Source organism: Ursus maritimus, unplaced genomic scaffold (genome assembly GCF_017311325.1).
Source record: "Ursus maritimus isolate PB19 unplaced genomic scaffold, ASM1731132v1 scaffold_8, whole genome shotgun sequence".
Classification (NCBI taxonomy): domain Eukaryota; kingdom Metazoa; phylum Chordata; class Mammalia; order Carnivora; family Ursidae; genus Ursus; species Ursus maritimus.
In genome coordinates, this window is record NW_024426996.1 from 32,143,925 (window position 1) to 32,166,674 (window position 22,750).

At 37.3% G+C, this 22,750-nt stretch overlaps 1 pseudogene; it reads left to right on the plus strand.

Annotated features, from left to right (window-relative positions):
* Window positions 1-1,854: 1,854 nt before the first annotated feature.
* Window positions 1,855-6,750, plus strand: LOC103672831 (annotated as a pseudogene).
* The last annotated feature ends 16,000 nt before the right edge of the window (window positions 6,751-22,750 follow it).

Consider the following 22,750-nt stretch of genomic DNA (forward strand, 5'->3'; position numbering starts at 1 on the left):
ACTGATTTTGTTGTGTTTTTTGTTGGTTGGTTGGTTGGTTGGCTGGTTGGTTTGGTTTCAACCAGTTGCTCTAAACACTGATGATTTATTTTAAATGTTTCAACTCACCTTTACCATGAACTCTCCCAAAGCCTATTACTATAGAATAAACTCTACTATAAGAGAAGCTTAACCCTTATCATTAGAGATATTTGTACCCATCAGATGTTTCTATAATATTGCTTCTGCAATTATTAAGTAACCTCCAGTGTGTTTAATGCCACAAATCGTTATGTAGCCTCTCTCTGTATATCCAAAAGTGAATATACATGATCTTAGAAGCTTCTCTAGAGCCTACCAGCATCTCAGTCACTGTAGATGACCTTACCTTCCAGGGTCATCAGAGAACACAAAAGAGACTAAGCACAAGAACTCTCACAAATTTTTCAACATCCACCTATAAATTTCTCTTAACATTCACCTTTTTCTCCTTTGTTCCACTTCCATGAGAAGAGACACCCTCTATGTGCATGTGGAAGGTATGAAATATCACAAGACACTTAGAGCTACAAATGAGAAGAAAGAAGGGTGTCCTACAAGACACATACTTCCAAATCACGAGGCAAAGGTGGCCATACTTTTTGTGTCTCACATAGTCATATTCCCTACCATCTAACTCATGACATGTGAAGCTTTTGATCTGAGAGACAACTAAACTTAGGACAAGATTTTGAAATAGTATACTAGAGAAAGATATATATATATATATAATTTGAAATAGACCTGTTGAACTGGAAGAAAGGTATGTTGGTCTTTCTTTCTTATAACTCTAGGCTGTTCTAGAGGAAAATAAAATCTCCTAAGAGATGCAAATCATAATAATCTTTGTCTTTATTAATGTATCTTCACATGTCTATGGAGCTTGATTCCTGAAGGATAATGCTAACATCTGCAAAGTATGTTTTTTTGACCATTTTACAGATGAGGCAAGCGATCACTAGGTACTAAGTAATGTATCTAAGCTCACAACCTTTTTTCTGTCTGAATTCATGGAAATTTTCAGTGAACATTTTCAAAAATCATCTCTTTTTTTGGCAAGTATTTTGTGTTTGTTTTGTGTTATGTGCTTTGCATATATTTCTTTGTTTCTGTTAACTAGGTATAATTATCCTGTTTTTTACAGATGAGAAAACTAAGGTTGAATCTGACAGGTCCTGGGAGTGAAGAGTGATCCAAGAAAGCCCATAGCAGATCCACCATCGCTGGCCTGGTCAACATTACCAGAAATAAGAGCTGCAGGCGGGGCCGCAGTTCTTAGCATCTCAGTGACTGAACAGTGAGGAAGGAACCAGTTTTCACTCACCTTTGAGTCTCCCCCAGTTTCAGAATACCAGGCCTGGCACCCCAGGCAGAGGTGAGGCACAGAGGAAGAAGGAGCTCCGTGGCGTCCAATTCATGACATCTTCCAGCGCCATCTCTTAGCAAAAAAAAAAAAAAAAAAAAAAAATTAAGATAAAATCAAATGAAAGACATTGTGAAAGTCATTTCTGTGCAGAAGAGTTCCATAAGGATGATAAATCAGGAAACAACTTTGTGGTACAGGAAGGGGAGAAACTATGTTGTCTAGTGTTGTCGAGGGGGATTAGGTACGTTAGCAGGAGTTAACGTTACAGATTGTGTTCCCGGTCAAAGCAGTAAATATGAAACAGATCCTAACCATTGTGGGTGTTAACCGCCCCAAATTACCAACAGCACCACCAATGTGGTGAGAATGAGAAAAAGGTAAATTCAAACACTGTTCTTGGGAAGCAAGCCAATAATGCCATCCTCACTACAAATGATGGCGATTGTCACATTACTAGATGTAACGTCACTATGACCCTCAATCAGGTACCTAAGCTTCCCTGGACAGCAATGGAGAGTGCTAACAACTGTAACTTCGGTAAGGGAGATAGACCAGTGAGACAGAACGTGCGCAAAGGATGCAGATGGCTACTCAGCGGAGGTGTCTTCACCAATGTCAGCCTAAAGAGGGCATTAATAAAGGATGAGGATGAGGAAAATTGAGAAAATGAAACCCAGGGAAAAGAGTCACCTCTATCTGGGTACTGCCACATCTTCAGTTACCTACCCAGGCAGCCATAAAACGAAATCACAAGATGACAGAGAGAAGAAATGTAGCACATCAATCATCTGAAGAATTCTTAGCCCAGAAAACCCTAAACTTAGCCCAGGAAACCCTAAAGTCTTGCTGTTCAAGGTGTGATCCAGGGACCAACATCATCCACATCTCCCAAGACCTTGTTAGAGACGCACAACACTCAGGCCTCACCTCAGACCTACTAAATCAGAATCTGCATTTTAACAACATTCATTCCTAAATGATATGTGGAGATGTCAGGCTTAAGAAGCACAGCCTTAATTCACAAGAGGGTGAAGAGACATTAGCATCAGATTCACCAGATGAGCAAAATACATCTGCTCCGAGGCTGTGCAATAGATTCCTGATTAAATGCTGCCTTAGCAACTTTAACCTCATCCAGTTTTGTTATTCAACTAGAAGTAATTGACATGAAATTACAGCAACAAGACTTGAACTAAAGGAAATAGAGCTCAGATGTTAGAAAATGTTTAAAATGTATAAATTTGTGAAGGTTATGATCCTTGAAGCTTTTAAGTTAGTTTGATAAATCTTAAAATAATTAATAAAAAATAAATAAAATAACAATAAATAGGCAAAAATAAGAAATTTAAAATCATTTGTCATCAAAAAACAAAATGAGTGCCAATAAATAATCTTTTGTTATCCGTGGGAACCAAATTTTCCACATAAGAGACAGACTCCACAGATATGATTTAAGACTTTACGTTAAAAAAAAAAATCCCTGAAATCCTAAATTTTAATTGGAGGTATTGTTTTATACTCATGAGGCATGTCTTTAAAATGTAATCTTTCTTAGATACAACAATCAAATGCAATGTGTGGTTCTAGATTCGATCTTAGATTGGAAAAAAAAATTCTTCGCAGGATGAATTAGAATAATTGAGTTGGCAAATGTCAAATACGGGCTATATTTTAGAGAATGGTATTTTATCATTATTTTAAATTTGATATTTCTAATGTAGTTATCTAAGATAATATCTTTGTTTTTAAGAGATGTGTGGATAATAGCTTTGTTCTTAAGAGATATGTAGTGAAATACTTAGATTATATAGGGTCCTGATTTCTTCAATTTACTCTCTAATGTTTAGCAAAATAATGTGAATAAACATAATACTATATGTGTGTATGTATCAATCCAGATGAATCAATAGGTAGGTGGATAGAACAACAGTCACAACATGTGAACAACTGGTGAATCTAGGAAACATACAGAATATGTTGCCATATGTAAAAGCAAGGATGCTATCAAAGACTGCTGGAGTTGTATCTTAAACTCCCTTGAAAAGGCTCCCACAAATCAAAATTTGTCCCACAAGTGGAAAAATTTGAGCATTAACAAGAATAACCATTGCAATTTATTAAAACATTACATGTCTAATTCCATGAGTTTATCAAGATACAAAAATATATTTTTTTCAATTCCTATTCATCATTTTTGGAAAATATCTAGGACTAACTTGCTGTTTAAAACTGTGAATGAAATAAAATAATCAGCCATTTATCTTGACAACTATAACACAGATAACCAAATAATTAATGAGGAAATGTTTCTCTCTATGGCAATATTGCAGCTAAGAAGCAAAGAAAAAAATCATAGAGAAAAATACCATTTTTCAAACTCCTAATGAAATCCTTAATTTAGGCAATGAAAATCAACAGACAGTAGCATCATAAAAACAAAGACTACTAGCTAATTTATACCCTTTGATAGAAGTACACAAGCCACTTATGAAGCATTCTTACCAAAAACTTCTAACCTGAAACTGATTCCAATTCCTATACTTGATGGAAGGAAGGAAGGAAGGAAGGAATGAAGGAAGGAAGGAAGTGAGGGAAGGAGGGAGGGAGGAAAGGAAGGAGGGAAGGAGGGAGGGGGAAAGAAGGAGAGGGAGGGAGGGTGGAGGGAGAAGATGAACAAAAAAATGGACCGGACAGCTGTTTAAGTACTTGTTATGTGCTCACTGACTACATAACTAGAACTGTCCGCATTATCTATGTAGCAGGACTTTTGCTGTTGTATTTCCATAAAGTCCCTTTTTGATAATACTTTCTTATGTCTGGAACTTTTAAAAGCACCTTTAAATATTTTCACATGGTCTTATGTACAGTCGTAGTGATTTTTTGAGAACTTCATTTTTAATTTGCAATATAACATCAAAAACTATTTTCAAATGTTAATCTATAAGCACATATAGATTTGTTCCAGTAAAAACAACAAAATAAAACAACAAAAATATCAACAACCGAATCAATAGTGGGAATATAAGAAGGATAATGTTTGACAATATAGTCATTGAACTGAATGAGGAAACATGAGCACGGCCTTCAGAAATAATAGATTTGTTATAAAGAAGAGGTTAGAGAATTGTAAAATTAATATAAAAAAGTAGGTCAAGCTCCGATCTATGTGTATAGATAAAGATATCTATCTTGTGTATAGATAAAATACAGCCGATTTTAAAAATATTTAAAAATATTCTATTAACATTCTACAGAGAAGAAAATTACAAATGATGATTTTATACTTTCACGAATTTTCACAAATGTAACCAGCACCCAGATTAAGAAACCAAAACTAATCAGCACTTAGAAGCCCTTTTCATGGGACTGACAAAAGGAAGAACCAAGAATGGAAAATCAGGGAAAGAGGGAGGGAGAGTGGAAGGGAAAAGGGAAGTGGCCTTGGGAGACCTGGGGGAAATCACCACTGTCCTATCCCACCTGAGGTCTTTGAACAACTTCACGTCTCTGCGAGTGGAGGGAGGATCTGGACTCGATGTTTCCACCCCTGCTCAAGGCTCTCTGCAGACGCAGTACCAGCAGAGCATGCAGCTACTGGATCAAGCAGAGCAGATTCCTTTGAAGTCTCGCGTCATCCCTGGTCATCCGGGTGGACCGGGAAAGATGCAGATGCAGCAGAGTCACAGGAGGCCTCAAGCAGATGTCAAGGGAGCCGAGGCGCAGCCAGCAAGGAGCTGCAGCGAAAGGAGGACCGCCTGGCAGAAGCTGTCAAAACCATCAGTGCCTCAAAGCTGAGGATCTCTGATCTGCGGTACAGAAGATGCAGGTGAACTGCTTGGAGTCTGCAAAACAGGAGCTGGAGGAACAGCTCGATTTGCAACATACACACACACAAATGTCAGGAAGCTAATCAGAAGATTCAGGACCTCCAGGCCAGTCAAGAAAGGCAGACCAGGAGCAGAGAATAAAGGACTTGAAGCGGAAGCTGCCCCTGCAGGAGCAGGTTGACTGCCAAGAACAGGAAGTGTGCAGAGGGGGCCCGGAGGTGAAAGGGGAGCTGAAGCACAGCGGGGAGGAGAGCGCCCCTTGCTGGAGATGCCTGAGACCCACCGGCTGATAGAGGAAGAACTGGAGGTGCTGCGGCGGAGGCCGGAGCGTCAGGAGAAGAAAGAGCAAAATTTGGTTGACCAGGAACTGGAGAGGGAGAGGCTGCTGGCAAAGCTGCACAGCTGGGAGAGACTGGACAAGACCATGGGGCTTGAACTCCCCGGAGGACACTTGCAGGTTCGTGGTTGAGCTATAGCCGAGGGGAGCCAGCCCTGAAGCAAAGGGAAAGCTCCATCACCAGCAGCGCCCAGGGACAGGGGGTCAGGCAACAACTCAGAAGGAGGACCACCAGATCAGCCATCTGCTGCTGGAGGAGAGGGAGAAGCGGACGCTGGCCTGAAGGCTTCCGGAACCGGCTCCCACTGCCGACAAAGGTGGGGAAATGGAGGCCCAGACTGGGTGATGTGCCCAGAGCCCACAATAGAGTGATAAAAAGCAGTATGTCCCTTACCCTGATCCTGTGCTGCCTGCCTTCCGGGAGCACCGGGGTCTGTTCCCTGCGTGTGAACACAGGCTCCTGAAATAAGCAGCTTCTGGCTTCCGTGAGTGTTTGAGCCCATCAAAAGTGCTTGCAGCAAGACAGACGATACAAATGTGTCTAATTGTGATTCTGTGACTCAAAATTAGCAACTTGGGAAGTGGTGTTAATTGCCTCTGGGCCCCTCCCCCCCCAACAATGAAAGTTAGAAGAATTGCAGCAGCTCTCAGTGGCAGAGGGCAGGAAGGTGAGTGGTGGGGGTAGCAGGTGCCCAGGACGGGGACAGGACTGACAACCTGGTCCCCTCTTCTTGGAGTCACCCCCTCTTCTTTCTTCAGGTCTTTTGGAGTTGCCAGTGCTTGGGGACAGGGGTGTCGGGACTCGGGCAGCACGGATGCCCCTCAGATGCCCTCTAAGTTAATTCTTGCTAATCCACCTGTTCTAGAAGGCCCTCACCCCCTGTTCTCCAGAGCATCTCATGCAGGCCGATCCTCACCTTCTGTTCTGTCGCCTTCCTTGCGTCACAAGCAGGAAGCTGGGGCTGCATGGGCCCCACTGGGCTGTCATCAGCAATTTCCAGATATTTTCTCCAGACTTGCTTGATTGCACAGCACTTTGTAAAAAAAATTGCAATATGCATGCCAATATGTGCATATTCATTCTAAAAGCATATAAGCATAATGTGACCCATGGGCAATAATTAAATATTAAATAATTAAATACAGAGTACATTTATTTTGAAAGTGTTTTAAAAATAAAATTACTAAAAAAATGTTTTAAAGATTTCTTCATTTTAATTGAGATATAATTGACATAATATTAGTTTCAGATGTATAACGTAATGATTCAGGGTGTGTGTACTGTCAGATGATTACCACAGTAAGTCTGGTTCACATCATTCATTCACCACACATAGTTACAATTTTTTCTTGTGATGATAAGAACTTTTAATATCTACTCTCTTAGCAACTTTCGAATATACAATACAGTATTACTAACTATGGTCACCATACTATACATTCCGTCCCCAAAAGCTTATTTATTTTATAATTGGAAATTTGTACCTTTTGATAGCTTTCACGCTTTGTTGAGGATTTTTGCATCTCTGTTCAATATCTTTTCTTTTCTTGCAGTGTCCCTGTGTGGTTTTGTTATCAGGTAATGCTGGCCTTTTAAAATGAGTTTGGAAGTCTTTTCCCCTCTTCTGTTTTTTAGGAGTTTGAGAAGGACTAGTATTAATTCTTCACTGAATGTTTGGTAGACTTCACCAGTGAAGTCATCTGACTGTGAACTTTTGTTGAGAAGCCTGATTACTGATTCAGTCCCAATACTAGTAAATCATTCTGTTCAGATTTTCTGTTACTTCATGATTCCGTTTAGGCAAATTGCATGTTTCTAGGAACGTGCACTTCTAGGTTGTCAGCATCCCAAAGGTTTAAAACCACTAGGAGGAAGCACGTCCCTAAGGGGGGGGAAGAAAATCACGTTAAATCACTTTCAGAGCAATACCTTATTCTGCCTTGAGAGGAATGAAACACATAGAGTATCTCTGTTTCAGAGTTAGTTCTAAAAAGTAGCTCCTCCTTCTTATTAAGGAATGTCAACAAAAAAACAACAAATTTAGTGTCATTTATATGACATACTGGGAAATGAAACTGTCAAGTCTAGTAGCGTATTTCTATCCATTCTTAATGGGGTGGTGCCACTTAGTCCTCACAGTAAGAACAGATTTTCTACGGGGTTCTCCATAAACAAATAATAGTATAATTTACCTGATAGTTATGTTCACTCACCTTCAAGTATGAACTGCTAAAAACCCAAACCAAGTATCAAAATATTTCAGCATGTCAGACGGAGCAATCAACACAGTTTTGATGTTTCAACAATTTATATTAGTCTGCGTAGTAAATACGTCTGTGCACTCGGGAGTTCTAAATCCTCATACTGAACCTCTGTTGCTACTTGCCAGTCAGCTCTGCTTCTAACCCAGCCTTTTCCCTAATATTTCTAAACTTTTACTGATCAAAACACCCAAGCCTATTCCTCAATAGAAGCAGACATCTGTTAATTCAAGTATATTTCACAAACCCTGAATTGTTACAAGCTCCTTTACAATCCAGCAAGGCAACTGTGATTTAATAAGGAAAAAACCACACAGAATTATTTTTTTCAAGGAAAGCACATAAAGTGGGAGGAGGAATAAACTGGCAAGATGTTTTCATTTACTCAAGTGATAACTGCAAAGTACACTAAGAATGTATCCTACCGAATGGATCTAAACTGAGGAAATGTTGTATCACTGTGGTTATGAACCACCTTCCATGACATGATAGGACAAAGATCGTTGTACCTACAAATCTACTTAATATAATGAGAAGGAAGATTAAGCTTCTTTATCTATTTGAAAGCTATTTCCACAGAAGTCTATATATTATAAAACTTTTCATTTCTAAAATGCATTTGTAATTATCAGTAAGAAGAAACCATTCAAAACTCTTACTACAATGGGGAATTTTAACTCCCCAATTCTATGCTACTTTTTATGAGGCTAAAAATTAACTTTATATATCTTTCAACTCGTCCTTTTAAATCTGAAAAAAACCTCTTTCAAAAATCTATACAGTATGTCTTAGCCTGCTATCTTTGGGGATTGCATAATAATGTTCCTTGGTAATAAATTACATCATAATTAATGGTATCAGAGTGCTCTCAAGAAAATAATACTAGATTTTACCAGTTTGATTCTCTTTGTTAACAAATTGCTGAACAAATATTTTTATAATTCCTTAAGATAAATCCATAGTTATTTTCTTTTTAAAATGTCATACTGGGAACAGTAAGTATCTTGATACTTTAAAACCTATAGTAATTTCTACTTCGAGCTAAAAAGATATACCTGCAATTTGTTCTTACTGTATTTTACAAAGTTACCAGTTTAGAACATACTAGAGAAAGAAAAGTGGTCCTTCTTTACAGATCGTTTGATAAGCACACCTCTATTCTACAGCAGCCTAGACTAGAAGCTAGTCCAAATGGATTCTGCCTTGTTCCCATCTTTTGGGGCTAAGCGTTCCTTTTGCATACTATTACACAAAAATATGTCCCCAATCCTCTCAACTTCTAGTGTGTTGGCTTTGAGGATACATTCTGAACAGAATCTCCCAGACATAATGAGGTATTCATTACTACAAGGTGAACAATCAGTGGCAGTAGGCTGGGTGCTGGCCAGAGATAGTAATGCAGCGGTGTGCACACCAGCCCTAAGTTTGTTTCCACACAGATTCATGGTATTTTGACCTATCCATCCACATCCGGTCTTCCACCCCTCTTGCTCACCAAAGTTAAAGAACTTATCTTTTTTTTGTCCTTTCCAAGTTTCATAGGAGATGAATTTCTAAGACACCAATATCCTTTTTCCTTTTTTTCTATTACTTCCTTAAATAAACATTTATCCAATTTCTGCTTCTGAAAAACTCTTCTTAAAAGTATGCATGTGAGCGGGGCGCCTGGGTGGCTCAGTGGTTAAGCGTCTGCCTTTGGCTCAGGGCGTGATCCTGGAGTCCTGGAATCGAGCCCCATATCAGGTTCTTCCACTGGGAGCCTGCTTCTTCCTCTCCCACTCCCCGGCTTGTGTTCCCTCTCTTGCTGGCTGTCTCTCTCTCTCTCAAATAAATAAATAAAATCTTAAAAAAAAAAAAAAAGTATGCATGTGAGGGGAACCTGGGTGGCTCAGTTGGTTAAGGATCTGTCTTCAGCTCAGGTCATGATCCCAGGGTCCTGGCATGGAGCCCCACATCAGGCTCCCTGCTCAGAAAGGAGTCTGCTTCTCCCTCTCCCTCTGCCTCTCCCCCTGCTTATGCACTCTCTCTCTCTCTCTCTCTCTCTCAAATAAATAAATAATTTTTTTAAAGTATGCATGCGAAATCTTTGTGCCTAGTGAAGTATCCACAGTCCTATGTCTACCTTTGTAAGAGATGGCTGAAATCTAACCGTGCAGGGTGAAAAAAGAAGCATAGGAAGTACCATTTGGGAAAACAAAGTCAGGCCAAGATGAAGAGAAAAACACAGAGGTTAATATTTTGGATATTATCCCAAATTGAGATAATATATTCTTATTCTTAAATATATTTTAAATATATATTACTAAATTTATTGTTACAAAAAATGTTGATCCTCATGTTATATACTTTGAACTGAAGCCAGGGAGTCCCTTGTCAAGGGTAGAATGCAGGCATTAAGTGGTAGAGCCAATAACCAAACTCAGTTCTATCCAAATCCAAGCTCCTTTACACTAGACTCAGTGTCTTTTCATCAGTCCATTTCACTCACACCACAGTAATGGAATATATGAGTAATTAATATTTCCACACCTTTTTTTTTTCTATTTGGCAGCCAAGGAATGACTGAAAGTTGTAGATGAAATGGTCAGAACAATTTTACTGCATTGAAAGTAATCTTCATCAGTTACAAAACTAAGACTAAGCTTGAAAAAACACCCCAAACAAATGAGTATATAAATAAATAAAAATATTACATAGCCTACTCAGACAAAAAAAGAAATCATGTAGGCTTGAGGTTTTAAAAAAAATTACTATGCAAATGATAATCACATAAATGGAGAAGACATTCAGAATATTTGCAAAATAAGATATTTAGGATATGAGACGTTAAAAATGTTTGTTTTTCTAGTACATTAGAATAAAGTGAATATAAAAACTATATAAATCAGAATAGCATCTTAAGATGTCTTTTTCCTCTATTTTCCACATTTGACTCTTTTTTTTTCTCTTTGAAGAAACAACTGCTATTGGATGGAAAGAATAAAATTTTATTCCACATACTTTACCTTGGCCAAGTGCAAATGACTTAGAATGGTGTTTATCTTATTAATCTAAATAGCATTAGGGAGGAGAGAGAAATGAACAGAAGAGAAGTACAATTCTGATTTCTGAGTCTGCAAATGGAAATACTTATCAAAGAATATGGTCTAACTGTGTGATCCTCTGAATAGAAATAAGGGAACAATGTGCATGATTTGTTAACTAGGTTTATCCTATGAAGTGTAATAATGTAATTGTCTGCTACATCAAACAAATAGAAGTATGCTGATTTATTCACTTATTTAGTTACATCTGTGAAACGTCCTAATTCTCTTTTATTTATTTTTTTATATTTTATTTTATTTTGACAATATTTGTTTATATTTAAAGGAAGAAAAATGAAAAAGGAACATAAGCTATTTTCTACAAATGATCTTAAAATTCTATTTTAGTCTTTAAAAATGTATTTATAATAAAACTAATTCCAACACAGGACTATTAAAGTGTTTCTAAGTGCATGCCCATTCTCAACCACAGGACAAATAAACACTTTTTATTGCAACGTGATATTTTAGTGTCAAGTATACTTAAAAGTTAACCAGTCCTGTTTAACTTGTGTTATGCTTCTAAGTTGCTCTCCATGTAAGGGAAGGTGTTGTAATGAGCCCTCTGTAGTTCTTGACGACGGTACGTTCTGTGCAGTCAGGAAGCACACCTGTTGGTTCACTTCTATATAAAGGGAATAGAGGACTTCTGCTTGCCAACAAGACGTGCTCCTAACACAGAATTATGAATGAGTTAGTATTTTACTTCATTTTTCTTCATGTGTAAAATGAGAAAGTTAGATGAACTGGTTTTAAATGTTAATAAGTTAAATACAGATTTTTTTTTTTTACCTTTTGGCCAAATAAACATGGGAAAAACTGTATTTTACATCTCTCTCCTAAAAATTCACAATGCCTCTTAACATGTTAAGTTCTCACAGAAGTCTTGAAACAAAACAAAACAAACATGTGAACGCTTTTTAAACCAACATTTCCAAAATATGAATCCAGAACACTGTCTCTCCCCTCCCCCCAGACATTCATATTAATTTACCAGTGAGTCTTTTTATGAAGACCCATGGATTCTCTAGGTATCCAAGGTACATTTAAATATAAACAAATTTAGATACCCAGTTGGCTGTATCTTTAGAAAGTAGCATAACCCAGAGGCTAGGTTAACTGAAAGTATGATTACCTGTGCTTAAGCAAGCTAAACACACAACATTTATTTACATATTTACTCATTATTATTATTTAAAAAAATTAAATTTACTGCATTGAGTTGGCAGAATATTAATCATCAAATTCAAACATCTTCCTAAATGGAAACAAATCCATTAGTTAGATTAATGACTCTAAAGGGCAACAAACAAAATGCAAAAGGTAAAAGAAGCTCTGACCTAAATTAAGAAACTTGTATCTCAGGGCACCTGGATGGCTCAGTGGGTTAAGCAGCTGCCTTCAGCTTGGGTCACGATCTCAGGGTCCTGGGATTGAGCCCTACATACGGCTCTCTGCTCAGCAGGAAGTCTGCTTCTCACTCTCCCTTTGTACTCTCCCTCTCTCTCAAATATATAAATAAAATCTTTTAAAAAAAGAGAAAGAAATGAAACTTCTATCTCTTATTTTGTTTCACCAGTTTTGTTTATCTAAATATTTGTTCAGATACACTTTATTTACTTTTGTTTCTTCTCCAAGTGCTCAGCAAGATTCTTTTTCACAGGTCTCCATCCACTTGTCCTAACTTTGCTAAGCTACTCTACAATATGACATAGTTAAGACTTAATTGGTTTATAAACACTGACTTAATTTTTGATCTTTGCTGACTCCTCTGCTTCTCTTCAGTCGCAGTCAGAGATCAACCTTAACTCTTCCCAGGTTGTAATTCAAAGCCATCTTGTTGGCTTTCAAGTGAACTGTATATTGGATCTCAAAATTAATGCCTTACATTCTATCATTTGATTCTGTCTCCCTCTTCTGTCTGAAACTTATTCCATATCTCTATTTATTACATGACATCATATTTCTTAAAAGTGCCAAAGAATATTGTACTGTTAATGAATTAAATTCATTTACTAAAAAACAACAACAACAACAACAACAACAAAACCAATGTAAACAGAGCAGTATGTTAAAAAAAATCCTACAGGAGTTTCTTTAGGGAAATATCATATGCAGAAGAGTCTTAGAAATGTATGTAGAGAAGAGCAAGAGTGGGGGTATCAGAGTAGGGGCAATGAAATAATGACAAAAGGAAGTAGATGTGTACTAATCTGATAAACTTCAGTGCTTCCCAGCCGGTGAACAGCTGGGCCTGGATATGCAATTATAGCTTGTGTATGTATGTGTGTGTGTGTGTGTGTGTGGTGGCAGGGGATGGGGTTAGGGGAACAATGAATAAATATATCCATCTTTTCACCCATCAGAAAATATTAACAATTAGCCAAAAAAAAAAAAAAAAAAAAAAAAAGAAAAGAAGAGAAAGAAAAAGGAGAATATAACAGGTGCATTTTTAAAATTGACAAAAATTTCACTTCTTCACTATGTGTTAAGATTTAATTCTCTGAGACCAAGAATGGCAAAGATAAATACTGATACTCATGTAGTTTGTAAAAATTTTATTGAGGCAGATCTGAAAACAAAAATATATTAAACAGGATTTTTTTTTTTTAAGATTTTATTTGTTTATTTGACAGAAAGAGAGAGAGAGCAAGCACAAGTGGATGGAGCGGGAGAGGGAGGAGCAGGCTACCTGCTCAGCAGGGAGCCCAATGCAGGGCTGGATCCCAGGATCCTGGGATCATGACCTGAGCAGAAGGCAGATGCTTAGCCAACTGAGCCCACCCAGGCACCCCTTAAACAACATTTCTAAAAGTAATTTTGATAAAGAAATCTCTGATGTGTAAGAATTCCAAATAATTTATGTAGCTATCCCACTATGAAGGGGGTGGAGCTTAATTTCCCACTCTCTTAAGTGGCTACTGTGCATTGTGACTTCCTTTCAATGACTACAGCAGGGACAGTGGAGGAGGAATTAACGTTACAGTGGAGAAATCTGACAAATATTAACTCAGCCAAGTGAAATTCAGTGGTGATAAGCCATGTTGATATGTATCCTTGATGTGATGTGATGAGAATGGCATTTTTCCTATGGGATCTTCCCTCTCAAAGTCTATAACCAGTTTGACTTTGAAGAAATGAAGGAATATTCTATGAAACATTTGACCAGTACTCCTCAAAACTGTCACGGTCATCAAAAAACAAAAAAAGTTTGAGAAACTAACACAGTCAACAGAGTCTTAGCTTTGAAACATGATGTCTAAATGCTCTGTGGTATCTTGGATGGGATCGTGGCACAGAAAAAAGATTTTAGGCAAAAGCTAAACAAAAATCTGAATAAATCATCAACTTTAGTTAATGATAAGGAGTCAGTATTGGTCCTTGAATTGTAGCAAGTCTATCATACTAAATGTAAGATGTTCATAATAGAGAAAATGGATGTGGGTAATATTTCTATACATCTAAAGTTATTCTAAATTAATTGAAAGTGCAATTGAAAAAGTAATTGTATAGCCAAATGATAAATTACATACACACATTCATTAATCTTATTCACTAAAACCAATAAAAACATATTGCTTGGAAATATATTCATGAAATCATTTTTCAATGATTATTCCTTATTGAGATCCTTCAATATTTATCAAATTTGAAATTTACATTTAAACCCCATTTTTCCTGAATATTTCACCATAAGTTTGATATCAATGTATACAAACCAAAAACAGTCAAGTGAGATTATATAGAGGAGATTACCAAAATATAATTTTATTCTCACCCTGCTTGTCTCCATCTTTGGGGGGGGGGATGGACACACAGACATCAGTTTAATGTGACACAGCGGATATTAACTGACATCTACTACATACCAGGTACTGTGCTAGGACTTATGAGTACCCCAAAGAAAATAATGCAATCCTTCCTCAATGTGCTTAGGGTAAAAATGACAAGACACAGTTACATCACACAGTGTGATTCTACTATGTTTGGGATAAATAAAGTGTCATTATGAGAAAAAGACAAACTAGACCAACTGACCAGTTCTGGGAGTGGGGGCAGGAGAGGTTACAGAAAAAATAAAGTGAGGAAAATGCACTGAAATCCAAAAATATTGTAGGAATTAGCCAGGAAAACTGGTTAAAAACAATCAAGTCAAAGAAAATAACACATGCAAATTTCCAGGAATAGATGCAGGGCTTATTTGGGAACTAAAAATAGTTCAGTAAGTCTAGAACATAAAGAGTACATAGGAGAGATGTTGAGGCTGAGGAAAGACATTATACAGAAAAGATCTTTTTACATTTGTTGAAGAACCTGGATTTTACCTTCATATTGATTCAGCAATTGTGCTCCATGAGGAGCTCCAAAAGGAGATGAAGACTCATGTCCACTCAAAAACCTACATGCAGGTGTTTATAGGAGCTTTATTCATAATTTCCAAAACTTGGAAGCAAGCAAGACGTGTTTCAATGGGTAAATGCATTTAGAAACTGTAATACGTGAAGACTGTGGAACATTATTCAGTGCTAAAAAGAAATGAACTATCAAATCATGGAAAGCCATAGAGGAAACTTAATGCATATCACTAAGTGAATGAAGCCAATCTTAAAAGGCTACATATTGTATGACTCCAACTAGATGACATTCTGAAAAAGACAAAACTATGGAGATAGTAAAATGATCAGTGGTTGCCAGGGGTTAGGGTGGGGGCAGGGGGAAGGGGGATAAATGGGTAGAGCACACAGGACTTTTAGGGTAATGCAAATACTCTGTGTGATACTATAATAGTGGATACATGTCATCATACATTTGTGCAAATCCACGGAATATACAACACCAAGAAGGAAACAGTGTAAATTACAGACTCTGGGTGATGGTGATATGTCCATGTAGGTCCACTATAACAAATACACCACTGTGCTAGGGAATGTCAATAGCAGGGGAAACTATGCCTGTGTAGAAGCAGGGAGTAGATGAGAATTAAAGTCTACTAAACAAAACAAACAAATGAACATAGCACCAAGCCTGACCTCCAGGTATATATCTTTAGGGATATAAGAAATCTCTGTACCTGCCTCTCAGTTTTTCTGTGAACTACTCTAAAAAAATAAAGTCTGAAAAAATGAATAAATCTGGTTTTACAGTGGGGTCTAGATTTAGAAGGTATAAAGACTGGAGGGGGTATGGATGAAGGACAAGTATTGGATTAATTCATTCAATTAATGACTGAATTAATCATGGCCTAAACCGAAGGATCAGCTAGCCATGAGTTGAAGTGAGAAGAAAATAATTTCAAGACATATGAAGAGATTTGCATACATTTAGTAAGTAACTGGTTCTCTCAATGTTTTATCCTCATACTGGGAATAAAAATCAAAATCTTGACATAATTTACAAAATCTTTAGTTCACCTTGTCCTTGCTAATATATCATGTTCATCTAATATGTTCTCCATCACTCATGGTGATCCATCAATACTGATTTTCTTTCTGTTCTGTGAATGTGCCCAGATATGTATATATATATATATATATACATTCATTCTTTCGTCTTCCTGGAAGAACCCCTTTTCCGTGATCTTTCCATGGCTGATTTCATCTGACATCTTAGATGTCATCTTAGATGACATTTTCTCAGAGAGACCTTTCCTCAGTTATTCCTCACCACGTTCCATTCACACTCTATCACAGCACTCTTATTTTCTTCTTCAGAGTTATTACCGTCTGAAATTGTCTTCCTTATTGATTGATTCACATGACTGTGAGCTCTTTACTTCACTACAATATATGTTTCCTGAGGACAAGAATATTTTGATATCATGGGGTCTAGGAGATGCTCAATAAATATTTGTTGACGGATGTATGAATCAATGTAGATTTAGCTAGTGAAAAGGAGACCTGGATGACCCTTAGACTTTTGGTTTCAGCTACCATTTGAATATTTAAGCAATTCAGTTAAACAGTAAGGAAGGATGAGTAGATTTGTGGGAGAGGAAAATGCATTCGACTTGGGATGTTTTCAGTTTAAGGTGCTTATAGGCACCAGAGTGAAGATGTCCATCTGATAGTGTAAATTTTCCTGGTTCACAAAAGTGATGTAGGCTGGCTGGGGATACATTTGAATATGAACAACAAAATAATAGTTGTCCATGAAAACTCAAGCCTGATTGGATTAATTGGGGAAGTCAATTATCATTATATAAAATAAAGTTTCTATGCATTTGGAAAGAATGGGATTTGAATTTGCATCCCAGAAACTAATAGTTGAACAGGGAAAACATTAGTGAGCTAAGAGCCTCAGTAAATTTTTACTTGATTTTATCAAAACAAGTCAGTTTTTTTTTTTAATTTTTATCTAATTCCTAATTCCTTGTCTTCTTTACAATTGTGAAAACTGAACGAACTAGGAGATCCAGTGTCCCTCATGCTTTCATATGATATGACATTTTATAGAAGATATTCTACCCATTTTTCAGAGGGAAGTCTAATAAATGTGCCTTAGAATAGTTACCCTTTGGCAATGGAGTTCACATAGTAGTAAATGCTTTCTGTGATATGTAAAAGGCCTACAACATGAAGAGGAGAGGGGAGACTAGCAGGGTGAAAAAAAAAGTAGAGTGTTATAAGCATTTTTTAGTCGCCCTACTTGTATTTTAATCATATGACCCAACTCTTTAGATTTAATATGATATGGGTAAAATACAACACCACTAAATAAAGTGTGGTGGAAGAGTGATTTTTATAGATATAGAACACCAGGCATCCTGTAACCTCACAGCAGCTCTGCGAGGTATTATTAGCCTATATTAGAGATAAGGAGATTGAATTTCAGCAGGATTAAATTAACTCCACAGAGCTAGTAAATGGCTGGGCTGTGGTTTGAAAGAAGATATATCTGATTTCAAAGACTATGTTCTTAGCAGTATACCATGCTGCCTCCTTTGTCAAACTTACTTCCACTGCATTAACTTTTTAAATCCGTTCAACAAATATTTATTGATTGCTTTCTATGTGCCAGACACTCTGCTAGAGCTTGGGATACGTAAATTGACTAGAGAGACAAATATTCTTCCTCTCATGGTTCCTATATGCTAATGCTAAGCAAAGCCAGCAAGCATAATAAATACATAAAATAGGTAGAATATTATAAGGTGGTGATTGCTATAATGCAACAGATTTAGGTAAGGAGGAATCTGCACGCTGGGATAGGGTTAAGTGTTCTAATTTTAAATAAAAATGTAAGGATAGACCTCATTGACAAAGTGACATTTGAACAACAAATTGGAGAGAATGAATGATTAGCCATGAGGATATCTGGGAAAAAGGTGATCCTGTCAAAGATAATAATGTGTGCACAGGCCCTGCATCAGTCAAAGTTTCAGCAGAGAGTATGCAACTCATTCAAAATGGGTAGTTGGTGAAAATTTGTTGAAAATTTGAATGTAAATAGGGACTATTTACAAGTGTGTGGACAAGACACAAGGAAGAGTGCAGGATCGCAGGACTAGTAATAAAATGGGGGACTGAGAGAGCAGTTAAGGGAAGATAAAGCAAACCAAGGAGAAAGACCATGGCCTCACAGGAGCTCTGGAAGCCTTTGGTTGAGGAACTCAGCCCACCTGCAGTGATCCCACAGGGAAGGAGCCAGGGTAAAAAATGTGGACCTCTCCCCTCCCTCCTCCTGATTCTCTCCTGCAGATGCCCATCAGATAAACCCACCAGAAGCCAGAGGGCAAGGAAACCACTGACAGGGCACAGGGGAAGGTATAGAAACATAAAGAGAGGATCTACACAAGCTGACCAAGATCTCCAGTTCAGACCCTGAAGTAAAAATCATGCCTGGTCTTTCTCAGGAAGCATATGGAACCCAGTGTGACTGGAGCAAACTGAGTGAAAGGAAGAATGGTAGGAGAGGAGAGGAGAGATGTGTGCTAGAAGCAGCACACGTCATGCATATTAAAGGAGTGAATGTGAAATTTCAGTTTGCCATTGCATGTGTACATGTAGTTATTGATTTAGTTTATGCAACTTCCAAATATCCGTGCTAATTATATAGTTCACATAAAAACTTCCTCCTTATTTGAAGGACTTCCTTTACACCGAAATCTGCAGTTACTGCTTTCATATTTCATAATGATTTACAGTGATTCATGTAAGGTTTCTAAACAGCAATTTTACCATCTAAAAATTAAAAATAGTAATAGGACATTCCTTACAATGTTGCTGTGAGGACTGAATGAATTAATGTACATATAAAAGTTATTGTAATGCCTTGTACATTCCAGTGTTATCTTTACATCTAAAGACGTTATTTGTTCGCAGGCTAAACTATTTTTCTTAATCTTCCTTCAGGGGTTTGCTTTGTGCCTTTCAGAAACTTAGTAATAATTCAACGAAAGGACATCTCTACCCCTGCTGTGTCTAGTGGTACATGTTAAGATTCAAAATAGAGCAGGTAGCCACTTTCATCTATCGGATATTTTTCTAAATTTTTTACAATGTCTTGAAATGTAAGAATAACTAGGAAAAAAAGTGAAAAGCATTGTGAGTAAACTAGTTTTATCTAAGCTACAAGGCAATTAAAACAATTCAAATATAAGCAAGTTTTCATTAGCATGTGCCCTTAGGAACTTCTGAGATTTAACCTAAATCCTGGCCTATAATTTAGGATTTCCTCTTTCAAGTATAAAGTTACTAACTATGTAGAATGAGGTGTTGGAAACACCACATAAATGGGTCTATTCATTGACTGTGGATTGTCTCTCTGTTTTATTGTTTTGTCAATTAAGAACCTAAGAGCCTTTGAAGTATTCCCTTCTGATAACTCATTTTGACACAGAGCTGCCAGGCATCATCCATTCCAGTAAGAAGTGACAGTCCTAAGATTAAACTATCATTTCCCTATGAAGATTGTAAAGGTGCATTTACTTATAATTAGTATGCATGCTTTGACGGACCAGACATTTGCAGCAGTCTTTCAAATAAAAAGACTAATTAACTATAAATTAATATTTATAAGGCAATCTAGTGCCTGAATTTGACTGTACGTATAGAAAAATGATTCCAAAAAGAAAAACAATAAACTAGGGTTATCTGTCTTTCAGGGGAAAAAAAAAAGAAAAGATAAAGTGAGATCTGAGCTATTATTTCTTCCCTGGTTTGAAGTATTTTGTTTTAGGCTTTAAAGTCTTTATTTAGGGAATGCTCTTTTGACCAATACAAGTTTTTCTATGTAGACAGATGGTTGCATTGGCTGACTATTTATGTCTTAGTTAAAAAACATTGTTTTGAGCAGGGAGCTGAATATATTCCATTGGTAAAGAGAAGCTGTATTTGAATTTCCTCCAGCTTTAAAATAGATAGATGACAGATAGTTAGATAAACAAGAAACGTCATTTGGAAAACTCCAAACCAAGTGGCATCTTAAATTTGATATTTCAAAACCTAAGGAAATGCATAATCGCTCTGTTAACGTTGAACTAGAGAATATTTTTACATGTTCTACCTTTTTTTGCTTTGTATACAGATATACAGTATGAAAATTACAATCTAATAATATACTTTCAGTCTCCATGTGTCCTAACATAATCACCCTATTCAACACAGCAATTGGCTCCCTACTACAAGCCTTCCTTATTCCATATACTACATCTTATTTTTTTTCCAAAACTCTGTTAGAGATTTAATAAAATATATAATTTGCCATTTTTTTATTGTTTATTGACTAAACTCAAAACACTCAAAGACAGGTTATTTTTTAACTGACATTCCCCTAGCATATGATAAGTGCTCAACAAATATTCTTCAAATTTATTCTTTAATTTATTGAAGACAGTCTCAAGGTTCCTAGCATTTTGCTTTGTTCTAAACCATGTTATGTCTAGCAGAGAAAGAGTGTGCTTAGGTAAGAAAGACAAAAGGGTTTTAGATACTATCTCTGCCTTTCATGTCTTCTAGCCTTTATAGCATTTCTATACACCATTTCTGTCACATCATAAGAAAAAGACATGGTGAAAGAATATGATTTATTTATTTTATTTTATTTATTTATTTGAGAAAGAGTGAAAGCAAAAGACAGAGCCTGAATGGAGGGCGCGGGCAGAGAGGGAGGGAGAAGCATCCTCCCCACTGAGTGGGGAGCCTGATGTGGGACTCGATCCCGGGACTCTGGGATCATGACCTGAGCCAAAGGCAGCTACTTAACTGACTGAGCCACCCAGGTGCCCAAAAGAATATGCTTTAAAATCACATATAGCTGCAACCATTCTTAATTTTCTCTTAATATACATATATATTTTAGAGAGAGAGAGAGAGGAGGGGCAGAGGAAGAGGGAGACAGAAAAGTTTAAGTAGGCTCCATGCCCATTGTGGAGCCCAACATAGGGTTCCATCTCACAGCCCTGAGGTCATGACCTGAGCTGAAATCAAGAATCTGACGCATAACCAGCTGAACCACCCACACATTCCTCATGGCAAAGATTTCTAAACAAAAAATTAAATATCAAATTATAACCTGGTTTCAGGAAAGGCATGTAATTCTCTTTAGTTAATGAAAAAACAATGAGACATCTTCTACATTCTATTAGCCCTGATCATTATTTTGTGTTAGTAGCATATGCAGAAATAGAATTTATGCATTAGCAAAAGAAGAATAAGAGTTCTCCTGGTGGGGCGTCTGGGTGGCTCAGTCAGTGAAGCACTGGACTCCTGGTTTTGGCTCAGGTCATTATCTCGAGGTCGTGAGATGGAGCACCACCTGAGGCTCCCCGCTCAGTGCAGAGTCCGCTTCCGATTATTTCTCCCTCCCCCTTTGCCCCTTCTCACTCGGGTTTGCGCGTGCGCTCTCTCTCTCTCTAAAATAAATACATAAAGAAAACCTTGAACTCTGAGTTCACCTGGTATCAGAAAATGGTGTGACTCAGGAAACAACATCAGAGCCGAGCAAATAGCATATAAGGCAGAAATATGTTGATGGTGATACTGCCAATGGTTACGTGTAAGGGAGATGCAGGGACCATGTTTCGGAACAAAAGAAGGGGGATTACATTGAACATGGTGAATCATGACACACAAGGTGTGGAGAATTTGGAAAAGGTAAATTCTGCAATCTTACTCCAGATTTAAGCCAATGATTCCCCATCTGTGTTCAGCAGACCCCAGGGGATACCTTGGGAAAGCAAATTAGAAGCATAATGGTTAGATCTCTGGCTCTCTACACCTGCTTTAACCCATTGGAGTAGCTCCACTGTATTGGTTGATAGACTGTGATGCCATGATAGACAAGTTTTGAATTGGGTAAGATTAGCAAATTCATCTTAATAAGATTAATAAGTTCTGGGGATTTGATGTACAGCATGATGACTATAGGGGGAAAATTGAAGATAAATATATATCTATCTCCAATACTAGCCAACACAGGTAAGCTAGATTGGACATTGAGTAAAAAGCCAATAAAGAAACCTGCATGCCCTCTGGAATTGTTCCAGACTATGAACTATTTTTAGTATTTTCTCAACTCTTTCCTCCTTCTGTCCTGCAACCAATGACCTCCCCTTGATTCCAACTTCTGGGCTTCATAGTACAATATTTGTGAACCACACCTAATAAATTGAAACTTGAAAATGACAATAGTAACATAGCACAGAACCAATAGTTACTAAGAATGCATTTAAAGAGCTTCAAATATATCATCATTTTCTTGAAAATCCCTTCATTTCCATTCACTACTGCTAACAAGAAGCTTTCTTTTCCAAGCATATTTTACATAATGGTAATACATGCAAGACGGTGGCAAGGATACAATGAGGATGGTTTCCTCTAGGCAATGAAGTCTTGAAAGCAGAGAGGACACCAATTTT